The sequence below is a fragment of the Chrysochloris asiatica genome, unplaced genomic scaffold, assembly GCF_000296735.1.
Source record: "Chrysochloris asiatica unplaced genomic scaffold, ChrAsi1.0 scaffold00429, whole genome shotgun sequence".
In the NCBI taxonomy this organism is placed as follows: Eukaryota; Metazoa; Chordata; class Mammalia; order Afrosoricida; family Chrysochloridae; genus Chrysochloris; species Chrysochloris asiatica.
In genome coordinates, this window is record NW_006408947.1 from 1411819 (window position 1) to 1423391 (window position 11573).

General features: G+C 40.6%; 1 protein-coding gene across 1 annotated transcript in view; it reads right to left on the reverse strand.

Moving 5' to 3' along the window:
- SPIRE1 (spire-type actin nucleation factor 1) overlaps nucleotides 1–11573 on the reverse strand; it is a gene marked incomplete at its 5' end in the record, with an annotated part of 311924 nt that overhangs the window by 288363 nt on the left and 11988 nt on the right. The window lies entirely within an intron of this gene.

Sequence of the window (11573 nt, forward strand, 5' to 3'; positions counted from 1 at the left end):
TCATCATGTTATGAGGTGCTTTGCAAACTCATTGTTATTCTTCAACACTGCATTCTATTCCATTATGTATATGTACCCAAGATTGTTTATCCATTCTTCCATTGATAGGCATTTAGGCTGTCTCTATCTTTTTGCTATTGTGAATAATGCTGTGATTAATAGTGTGCTAACATTGTTTCTTGGTCATATGTTACCCTTGAAACGGTTGTATATTGACCGTTTCTTTTTGGTACAGTGACTCTATATTCCTTCCATCTTCTTTTGATGTTTTCTGCATCATTCAATATTTTGTCCATGACAAGATATTCTGAAGAGCAGCTGGTGAATTTGAATTGCCCACCTTGCGGTTCAAAGCAACTTGGCAGTCCAAAAGGACATATATTGGATGACACCACAATTGTAAAAACTTAAGAAAAGGTTTTCATACTAAAAGAAACATTCTTTGATGGTTATCAGTGGTTGAAATGAAGAGAGAGTAATTCACTGGCTAGAGGGTGTTGTTATTGTAGTTAAGTGCCGTCAAGTCAGTTCCGACCCATAGCAACCCTGAACAGGGTTTCCAAGGCCGTAAATCTTTACGGGAGCAGAAAGCCTCATCTTTCTCCCATGCAGCAGCTGGTACTTTCGAACTGTTGACCTTGCAGTTCGCAGCCCAATTCATAACCACTACGCTACCAGAGGCTAGAGGGTAGACACACGTTAACTCAGAAGATGGGGAGGGCAATACACAAAAAGGAGGTAGGCAGGGCAATAATGTAGACAGGTGAAGACACAGGAAGGTATGCAACAACTAAAGGGAATAAATGTAAATAGTGATATATACATAACCTTGGAACAACAATGTTCTATCAACAATGGTTAGATATATAGACAGAGATACAGGCTGAATGGGTATGGAAGAAAGAGTTGCCACACATATGCGGCATAGGAGGCATTCACTCATCTGTGCCAAGAAACTTGGAAGACAACTATCTGGCCAACTGATTAGAAGAGATCAGTATTTGTGACCATTCCAAAGAGAGGTGACTCAATGGAATGCGGAAATCATAGGACGATATCTTTGATAATCCATGCGAGTAAAGTTGTACTGAAGGTAATACAGAAACAGCTGCAAGCATATATTGACAGAGAACTTCCAGAGGTTCAAGCCAGATTCAGAAGAGGCCGTGGAACAAGGGATATCATTGCAAATGTCTGATGGATCTTAGATGAAAGGAGAGAATATCAGAAAAATGTTTACCTGTGCTTTATTGATATGCAAAGGCTTTCAATTGTGTGGATCATGACAAGCTATGGACAACATTGCAAAGTATGAGTATTCTGGAACACTTAATTGTGCTCATAAGGAATCTGTACCTGGACCAAGAGGCAGTTGTTCAAACAGAACATGGGAAGACTGAATGTTTTAAAATTAAGAAAGGTGTGCGACAGGGTTGTGTATTCTTTCATGATACTTATTCAACCTGTATGCTGAGCAAATAATCCAAGAAGCTGGGTTCTATGAAGGAAAACGTGGCATCAGGATTGGAGGAAGACTCAATAACAACCTGCAATTTGCAGATGATACAACCTTGCTGAAAGTGAAGAGGACTTAAAAATATTTACTGATGAAGATCAAAGAGCACTGCCTTTGGTATGGATTGCATCTTAATGTAAAGAAAACAAAAATCTCACCACTGGACCAATAAACAACATTCTTATCAATGGAGAACAGATTGAACTTGTCAAGGACTTCATTCTTCTTGAATCAACTATCAACACTCCTGGAAGCAGCAGTCAAGAAGTCAAATGACGTATTGCATAGGCAAGTCTTCTGCACAAGATCTTTTGAAAGTGTTGAAGAGCAAAGATGTCAGCTTGAGGACTAAGGTGCACCTGACCCAAGTCATGGTATTTTCAATAACCACATCTGCATGTGAAAGCTGGACAGTGAATAAGGAAGACCATAGAAGAACTGATGCTTTTGAGTTATGGTGTTGGAGGAGACAATTGAAAGTGCCATGGGCTTTTCAGAGAACCAACAGATCTGTGTTGGGAGAATTGCGCTCATTGGAGGCCAGGATGGCCAAACTTCATCTCTCATACTTTGGACATATTGTCAGGAGGGACTGGTCGCTGGAGAAGGATATCATGTTTGGTAAGGTGGAGGGTCAGAGAAAAAGAGGAAGAGCCCCTCAGCAAGATGGATTAGCAAAGTCGCAGCATCAATGGGCTCAAGCATGGCAACAATTTTGAGGTTGGCCCAGAATTAGGCAGTATTTTGTTCTGTTGTGCATAGGGGTTGCTCAGTACCAACTCAATGGGACCTAACAACAACAACGAATATATATATATACATAGTCTCAGAAATATATTAGAATTTGAAAGAGGATATTGGTACATGGGTATTTACCTTTCCAGCAAGCACAACTTTGAATGGAATGGAGCATATAGCAGGAAATATGATGAAAATTCCTTAAGTACTATCAAGTATCTTAAGGCAATGAGTTCCTAGGCCTGGGGGACTTCAGGACGATAGTCTCAGGGAATACCATGGTCATTTGCCACAACATAGTTCACAAAGACAATGTTCCACACCCTACTTTGGTGAGTACATCGGGGATCTTAAAAGCTTATGACTGGCCACCTAAGATACACTTACTGGTCTCTCAATGTGCTGAACAAAGAACAGTGATGAGACCTGAAGAGGCTTGGAGTCAATTAATTCAATGGACTAATGGAACAAGTGAACAGCAGTCTCCATGACTTAGACTAGAAGAACTAGATGATGACTAGCTACCACTATCAAATGCTCTCAAAGGAATCACATTAGAAGGTCTCTGATAGAGAGGTGGAATCTGTAAAACAAAACTCAATAAAAAAAAAAAATTTTTTTAAGGTGGAGGGTGGGGGTTACTGGTCAGTTAGAGACTGGAGGAAGCTGAGACTATGGCCCTTGATCACCCTTCAGGTCTGAAAAGGAACTCACCCTCATGGCGCAACTCAAACAGTAGATAGGTATACAGGAGAGACAACAACACTAGTAAGGTATACTCACTATGAATGATGGAACAGTTAATTATTCAAAATCAAAAGAGCAACATTAATCTAAGGATAAAGTTGAGAAGGGATGGAAAAGTTGGTGGAACAGAAATAGGAAACACAGGGAGGAAGCAGGAAAATTGTTTTTGCATGAAGGAGAATGAAATCATTGAAATGAAGCCAAGTGTAGTGTTTGCTGAATGTAAAACTGATGATCTTGTCTATAAACCATTAAATTCAAAATGAAGAGTTGAAGAAAAAAAAAAAGAGTCAAAGGAACTGAAGGAAGACACCCAAGGTACACTGTGGTATTGACAAATAGCAAGGATCTGAGAATTGATGGCATTCTAATTGAAATCTCTCAATAAACTTATGTAGCACTGGAGGCACTCACTCATCTATGCCAAGAAATTTGGAAGGCAGTTACCTGGCCAGCTGATTGGAAAAGATTCATATTTGTGCCCATTACAAAAAGAGATGACCCAATGGAATGTGCAAATCATCAGACAATATAATTAATGTCACAAGGAAGTAAAATTTTGCTAAAGAAAATTAAAAAACTGCTACAACTGTACGTTGACAGAGAACTGACAGAAATGCAAGCCGGATTCATACAAGGACATGGAACAAAGGATATCATTGCTAACATCAGATGGATCTTTGCTGAAAGCAAAGAATACCAGAAAGATGTTTACCTGTGCTTTATTGACTATGCAAAAGCTTTTGACTGTGTGGATCATGACCAGTTATGGATAACATTGTGAGGAATGCGTATCCCAGAACACTTATTATGCTCATGAGGAACCTGTACAAACTACCAAAAGGTAGTTTTTCAAATATAACAAGGGAATACCAAATAGTTTAAAATTTGGAAAAGGTGTGTGGTAGGTTTGTGTTCTTTCACCATATATATTCATTCTGTATCCTATGCAAATAACCTGAGAAGCTGCATTATATGAATAAAATGTGGCATCAGAATTGGAGGAAGACTCATTAACAACCTGCAATATGTAGATGATACAATCTTGCTTGCTGAAATCAAAGAAGGCTTAAAATACTTATTGATGAAGATCAAAGACCACAGCCTTTGATATGGGTTACACCTCAGTGTAATGAAAACAAAAATCCTCACCACTGGATCAATAAACATCATGATAAATAAAGACTGGAATAGCTAGAGATTTCATTTTGCTTGGATCCACAATCAACTCAAAAATCATATGATATACTGCATTAGGCAAATCTGCTGCAAAAGACCTCTTCATAGTGTTCCAGAGTAAAAATGTCAGTGTCAAGACTATGGTGCACCTGACTCAAGCCATGGTATTTCCAATAGTCTCATATGCATGTGAAAGTTGAACAATGAATAAGGAAGATCATAGAAAATCATAGCGTTATGGTGCTGGAGAAAAATATTAAAAGCATCATGGATTGCGAGAAGAACAAACAAATCTGTGTTGGAAGAGGTACAACTAGAATTCTCCTTAGAAGCCACGAGGGCGAGACTTCATCTCTCATACTTCACACATATTATTATAAGGGACCAGTCTCTAGACAAGAACATTATGCTTGGTAAAGTGGAGGGTCAGCAAGAAAGAGGAAGACCACCAACGAGATGGATTGGCACCGTGGTAGCACCAATGGGCTCAAGCATAACAACTATTGTGAGGATCATACAGGACAAGTCAGTGTTTCATTCTGTTGTGCATAAGGTTGCTATGAGTATGGTACCTAATAACATCAACCTAGTAAGATAGTAAATCAAAAGCAATACTGCTTTGCTGGTTGGTCAAAAGTGTAGTGAGACCTGGGGACACTTGAGCCTATGGACAGGGACATAGCCACAGAAGGCTATAGTTGAGAGTGAAACATCCAGCTGATATGAAGTGAGGGGAGATGCACAAGAACACTCAAAGGTGCAGACAGTACCTATTTGACTTAGCCTCGATGGCTTGATAATCAGAACTCGACTAGAGAAAGACAAAAAAAAAAAAGAACAAAACAATTTTTGATAAAAGAAACGAGGGTAAAATGCTATAATTTGATTAACTTGATCTATACTCCTGGAGGTGGTGGTGGTGTTTATGTGCCATGGACTCAGTTCCAACTCATAGCGACCCTGTACAGGGTTTCTGAGGCTGTAAATCTTTACAGGAGCAGAAAGCCTCATCATGCTCCCACAGAACAGCTGGTAGTTTCAAACTGCTGACCTTGCGGCTCGCAGCCCAATTCATAACCACTACACTACCAGAGCTCCTTACTCATGGAGGTAGTAACTCTAAATACCAACATAGAGGGAAGGAGTCGTCATATCGAGTATCAATGCTATCCTCTCCCCTACCCCCATACAGGGCAGATAGGGACGGGCAACTTAGACACTGGCTACCTACAATGAGGGGGTGATAAAGGCATGAAGTGACTGGCTTACAATGTTTCAAGGGGAAGTTTACTTTAAGAGTGTGAGGGGGAAGAAAGAGTCCCCACTGAATAGTTTTCATCTTGTCTAGATGGGTCTGGTTAAAAGAGATGGGGATAAGATTCTTATGATTCAATTGTGAGTAACTGTTATCATGACTAATGGTGACTGTCACAATTGTAAAGGTAGAAGATTAACTACGGGAGAGTAGTTTATCTTACAGTCCAGAAACAAAGGACCCTAGGACCATCAAGTGAGAAGAGCACAAGCGAAATGCAAGACATTATCCAGAGAAGCAGTGACACCAGAGATGGGGACATGGAAAGAGGGAGCAGCTGAGGATTGTAGATTCATGGGAAGAAAGGGACTAAGAGATGGTGGCCAGGAAGCAGGCATGTAGAAAGTGCCCTTTGGTGGTATAAATTATTAAATATGCCTGAGTTTAAAAAAAAAAAGCTAAAGTGAATAGAGAGAAATACTGGTAACTGATGGTACGGGGAGGGGATTATAATCATTGTAATGATTTGCTGAATGTAAATCTGATGATCTGCCCTGTAAACTTTCACACAATCCACAATAAAAAGCTTTAAAAAAAATAATTTTTTTTAAAGCAATACTGCTTTCCTGGAGTGATAGCAGAGGTTAGTGCCACAGTCAAGGGTTTGAAAAATGCAGGGGTGGTGATTTCCACCACAACCCCATTTAACTTGCCTATCTGATCTGTGCAAAAACCAGGTGGATCTTGTAGAATGACTTTTGCAAACTTAACCAGGTGGTATCTCAAATTGCATCTGATAATCCAGATGTTGTTTCAAAACTTGAGAAATTTAATATATCTTCTGGTACCTGGGAATGCGGCTGTTGATCTGGCCAATACCTTTCTCAATTCCAGTCTTGAAAGATTACCAGAAGCAGTTTGCCTTCAGCAAGGTCAACAATATGCCTTCACTGTTCTACCTCAGAAGTACATCAACTCTAGCATTATGTTATATTTAAGTCCGCAGGGATCTTTATTGATTTTCCCTTCGACATCACACAGATCCATTCTGTTGATGACATTATGCTGACTGGATCTAGTAAGGAAGAAGTATCAATAACGCTAGATTCATTGTTAAAACATCTATGGACTTGTTATGTAGTGGCATTGGGTCAGTTCCAACTCATCGTGACTGTGTATAGGATTACTGAGGAGCGGCTGCTGGGTATGGTTGTTGAAACCTCAAGGCAAACACACCAACTTTAAAAAAACATTTGCTCAAACATTTAAGTAGAATGCATTTTGTTTTATAGAGGTTGGTAAGATTTTTTTTTAATGTATAAGCTCTTTTTTGTTAAGACAAAATATACATTGTTTCCCTTCCAGTACATGATTTAAAAAAGAAAGCAATTTCCTTTTTCCCCAAAATTTATTTCTTTTCTTTTTAATGGTCTTCCCCATCACCTAAGTTAGCAAGGGTCTACACTCTACCTAATGAATGATTCTCCCTTCCCTCACACCCTGGGTAACCATCATAGAAAGTTTATTATAGAATCAAAGCCTTTCTTTTTTTTTTTTGTTTTTTTAAGTTTTTATTGTGACTTATGTGATCGTTTACATGGGAGAACACCAGCTTTACATTAATCCTATCATATTTCATTTCACTGCCATGATTACAATCCCCTCCATGCATCATCAAACAACCAAAGGGTACATCCTACAAGTCTGCACCCACAGCCGTCAGCACATAGCCCCTCTCCCTCCCTGAGTCCAGAGTCCCCAGCCACTCCATCTCTCCATGTCATCATCTATGTCTCCATCTCTGCTGTCACTGCTTCTTTGGATAGGGTCCCTCACTCCACTCTTCTCCATTGATGGTTCCAGGGACCTCCACTCCTGGACTGCAAAGTCAACCACTCCCCTCCTTTTGTTACAAAATATCTACTTTTACATTTCTGACCTTCACAGGCAGTCCTAATAGCAATTATTCACTATTGTACCACAAGAGTCCTATCCTTACATTAGCCCCATCCAAATTGATTGCAAACCACTCAGTGGAGATTCTACCTTCCCCTGCCCCCTCTGGAACTAGGCTCCCTCTTGAAAGCTTGTAAGCCAGTCACTTCTTGCCTTTGTAGCTCCCCCACCCCATTTTGGGTAGCCCATGTCTAACTTCTCCATCCTTGTCAAAGCTGTGTACCAAGGGGATGGGAATATTTCTCGCTGTAAAGATTAGCTCCCTCTTTTGAGCTACTACATCCAGAAGTAAGAATCAAAACCTTTCTTTGACTTTATATAGTAGTGGAATCAAGCAATGTAATAGTACATGTCCCTTTCCAATCAACTAATTTCACTTAGCATGACAATCTCCAAGGTTCTCCATGTGATGAGTGTTTTGCAAATTCATTTTTATTCGTCAGTGTTGCGTAATATTCCATTGTGTGTATATACCAAAATTTGTTCAACGATTCCTCTGCCGATGAGCATCTAGGCCGCCTCTGTCATTTTACTATTGTGAACAATGCTACAATGAACATGGGCATGCATATTATCTAGTCCTAGGGCTCTTATTTCTTAAGGATATCTACCAAGTAGAGAGATTGCTGGGTCTTATGATATTTCTTCCATTTGCTTTAGCATCTCTACGCTGGAGAGCAAGTTTCAGTGTCTCTTCTGACATCCATTTTGATCTTTTCTATCTTTCTTGTCTTCTCAATGCCTTTTTGATTTCTTCACGTATGATGTTCTTGATGTCATCCCACAACCCCTCTGGTCTTCAGTCTTTAGTGTTTAATGTATCAAATCTGTTCTTCAGATGATCTCTAAATTCAGATGGGGTATATTCAAAGTCATATTTTGGCTCTTGTGGACTTGTTTTCATTATCTTCAGCTTCAGTTTGAATTTGCATATGAGTAATTGATGGTCTATTCCACAGTCTGCCCCTGACCTTGTTTTCACTGATGATACGGAGCTTTTCCATCATCTCAATGGAGAGAAGATGGAAGGAATACAGAGTCACTGTACCAAAAAGAAATGGGTGATGTTCAACCATTTCAAGAGGTAGCATATGATCAAGAGCCCAAGATTCTGAAGGAGGAAGTCCAAGGTGCATTGAAGGAATTGGCAAAGAACAAGGCACCAGGTATTGATGGAATAAAAATTGAAATCTTTCGAGAAAGTGAGGTGGCACAGGAGGCACTCACTCATCTCTGCCAAAAAAATTGGTATATTTTCCCTTTGGTCTCTCTAATTTCATTACTAAAGACTTAAGTCAGTGAGTTCCAAGGCTTGTTCCAGGTCTTCAGCAGATTCAAAATCCACATACCCAAATTTCCTAGTCATACCAATTCTGACATCCATGGCAACAATATCATTTTTAGCAAAAAAAATCACTGAGACCAGTTTTTAATTCCAAAGCAGATTCATTATAATTCAGGTTTCCAACAAATAGATTGAAAGCTGTAATTGGTTCTACGGCTTCCACTTTCGGCTTCTTGGCTTCAGGAGCAGCTTTCTGTTTGGCCATTTCCTTCTTTCGTTTTCCAGTACTTCTTAGATAGGTTCTTCCTCTTCTTCACCATTCTCTTCTTTGTTGTTCTCATCTTCATCCTCATCATCTTCCTCAGCGACATCCTCTTCAACATCATCATCACCATCATCTTCCTCATCTCTTGGCTTTCACAGGAACCACTTTGGCAGGAGCTTTCTTCCCTTTTGCTGGGGTAGTGTCCACGGCATCTTCAGAGTCAATTTCTTTATCCTCATCTTCCTTGTCATCTATCTCATCATCATCATCATCCTCGTCCTCATCATCATCACCCTCTTCGTCCTCATCACCTTTGCCATCATCAACCTCATCATCTAAGTGAGGGGCAGCTGCTCCTTTTGTAATGATGAGCTCAAATTCATCCTCATCCTCATCCTCTTCCTTGTCACTCTCTTCCTTCTTGGCATTCTTGCCATTTTTTGCCCCCTTGACTGGAGGAGAACCTCCCTTCTAACCAGAGGTAACCACTACTGCTTGGCGTGGGGTGGTTCCCTTCTTGCCAAGTGTTGCTGGTATTTTGTCTGCTGTAACTGTTTTCTTAGCTGGTGTAGCGGTTGCCTTCTTGCCAGGGGTGACAGCTGCTTTCTTGGACAATGTGACACTACCTTTTTTGTGGGGGAAACCACCACCTTCTGTGATGGTAGTGTGGTATTCTTCTTGTCTTTTTTCTGAGTATTGACAACCTCTTTTCCACTGCTTTCTTCTTCTTCAAATTCTGACATTTCCTCATCCTGTCTTCTACCTCGTTAGGGGGAGGAGCCAACTTCTTGGAATCACTTTGATTTTTCCTGGCCTTCTCAAGCTTCGCCATGGTGGCAACTGGTGACATTGGAGTGTGTGGAGGACAAATGGAACAGATGAGACTATGGGAACACAAATGACATCAATAGTAGCTGCAGTGAAGAGGCTGGAGCACACACACTTGGCTACCAGCTAGAGCTCAAGACTGAGGTGAAAGGCCTTCCAATGTGTTTTGATGCTTTCCTCATCATTCAGTATTTTGCCCATATTGTTGTTGTTGTTGTTGTTGTTATGTGCCGTGGAGTCAATTCTGACTCACAGTGACCCTATACAGGGTTTCCAAGGCTGTAAATCTTTACAGAAGCAAAAAGCCTCATCTTTCTCCCATGGAACAGCTGGCAGTTTCAAACTTCTGACCCTAAGGATAGCAGCCCGATTCGTAACCACTATGCTACCAGACAGAATCCTTAAATACCACACGTTGAGGTTTGCATTTTTTTCTTCAGTTCCCTCAACTTGAGAAATGCTGGGCTTGTTCTTCCCTATTGGTTTTCTAACTCCAGGTCTTTGCATGTTTTGTTAAAATATTTGACTTTGTCTTTTCGGGCTGCCCTTGAAATTTTCTGTTTAGATCTTGTACTTCCTAACTTCTTCCATGTGGTTTAGCATCTATACACTGAAGAGCAAGTTTCGGTCTCTTCTGATATTCATTTTGATCTTTTTCTTCTCTATCTTCCCAATGACATTTTGCTTTCTTCCTGCATGATGTACTTGATTTAATCACACAACTCTCCTGGTCTTCAGTCTTTACTGCCTAATGTACCAAATCTGTTCTTGAGATTATCTCTAAATCCAGATGGGATATATTCAAGATCACATTTTGGCTCTCGTGGACTTATTTTCATTTTTATCAGGTTCAGCTTGAACTTGCATAAGAGCAATCAATGGTCTGTTCCACAGTTGGCCCCTGGTCTGTTCCACAGTTTGCTCCTGGCCTTGTTTTGGCTGATGACATGGAGCTTTTCCAATGTCTCTTTCCACAGATGTAGTCAATTTGATTTCTGTGTATTCCATCTGGTGAAGCACACGTGGAGAGTTGTCTTTTATGTTGTTTAAAAAGGTATTTGTGAAACAAACAAGATGGCGGATAGGGTGGAAGTGCAGTAAAGGAGCTCCGCCAACAACAACACAGAATATCCGACCAAGCAGGCTCAGGGGCTGGTCCCAGAATTCTGAACCAAATATAAAGGAATATTTAGAAGGTTGGAAGGCTCATGGCTGGGGGAATTTGTGGCAGAAGCAAGAAATCCATTGCTTTCTAGTCTGGGGCGCTCAGCTGCTGAAGGAGCCGCCATCTTGGGTGAGACCACGCAGGGGAAGGATCAGAGTGGCCACAGACACCTAGCAGAACTGCTGAGATAAAGGTGTGGACATTCTTTTCTTTTGCTATCTGTTCATTGGTCTCTTGCTATCTGCGCACCTCCATTCTGGTGACTATAGGGGTGCCTGAGCTAGTGGGCACCCCAGCCCCACCCTCGGAGGGTTCTACTATGCATGCTCACAGAGCTCCTCGAAATGTAAAGAGACAGTTTCCAATTAAAACCAAATGACAACAGCCGGCCATGAACTGTTTCCAACTAGAAAAAAGGCCTGAACGGGGATTGTGTAGCGGGACAAGCAGACAAAAGAGGAAATAGGCTGAAAATTAAATCCTAAGTTAAGTCAAAATGACCAACAGTGATATCTTGAAATTTCTCAGGAAGAAGAGTGAAAAGGAAAGCCCATTTCCTGATCACATCTACCTGGAGGCATTCAGAAAGAATAAAAAATACCAAAATACATACCCATCTAAGTATTAAGTCCACAGATA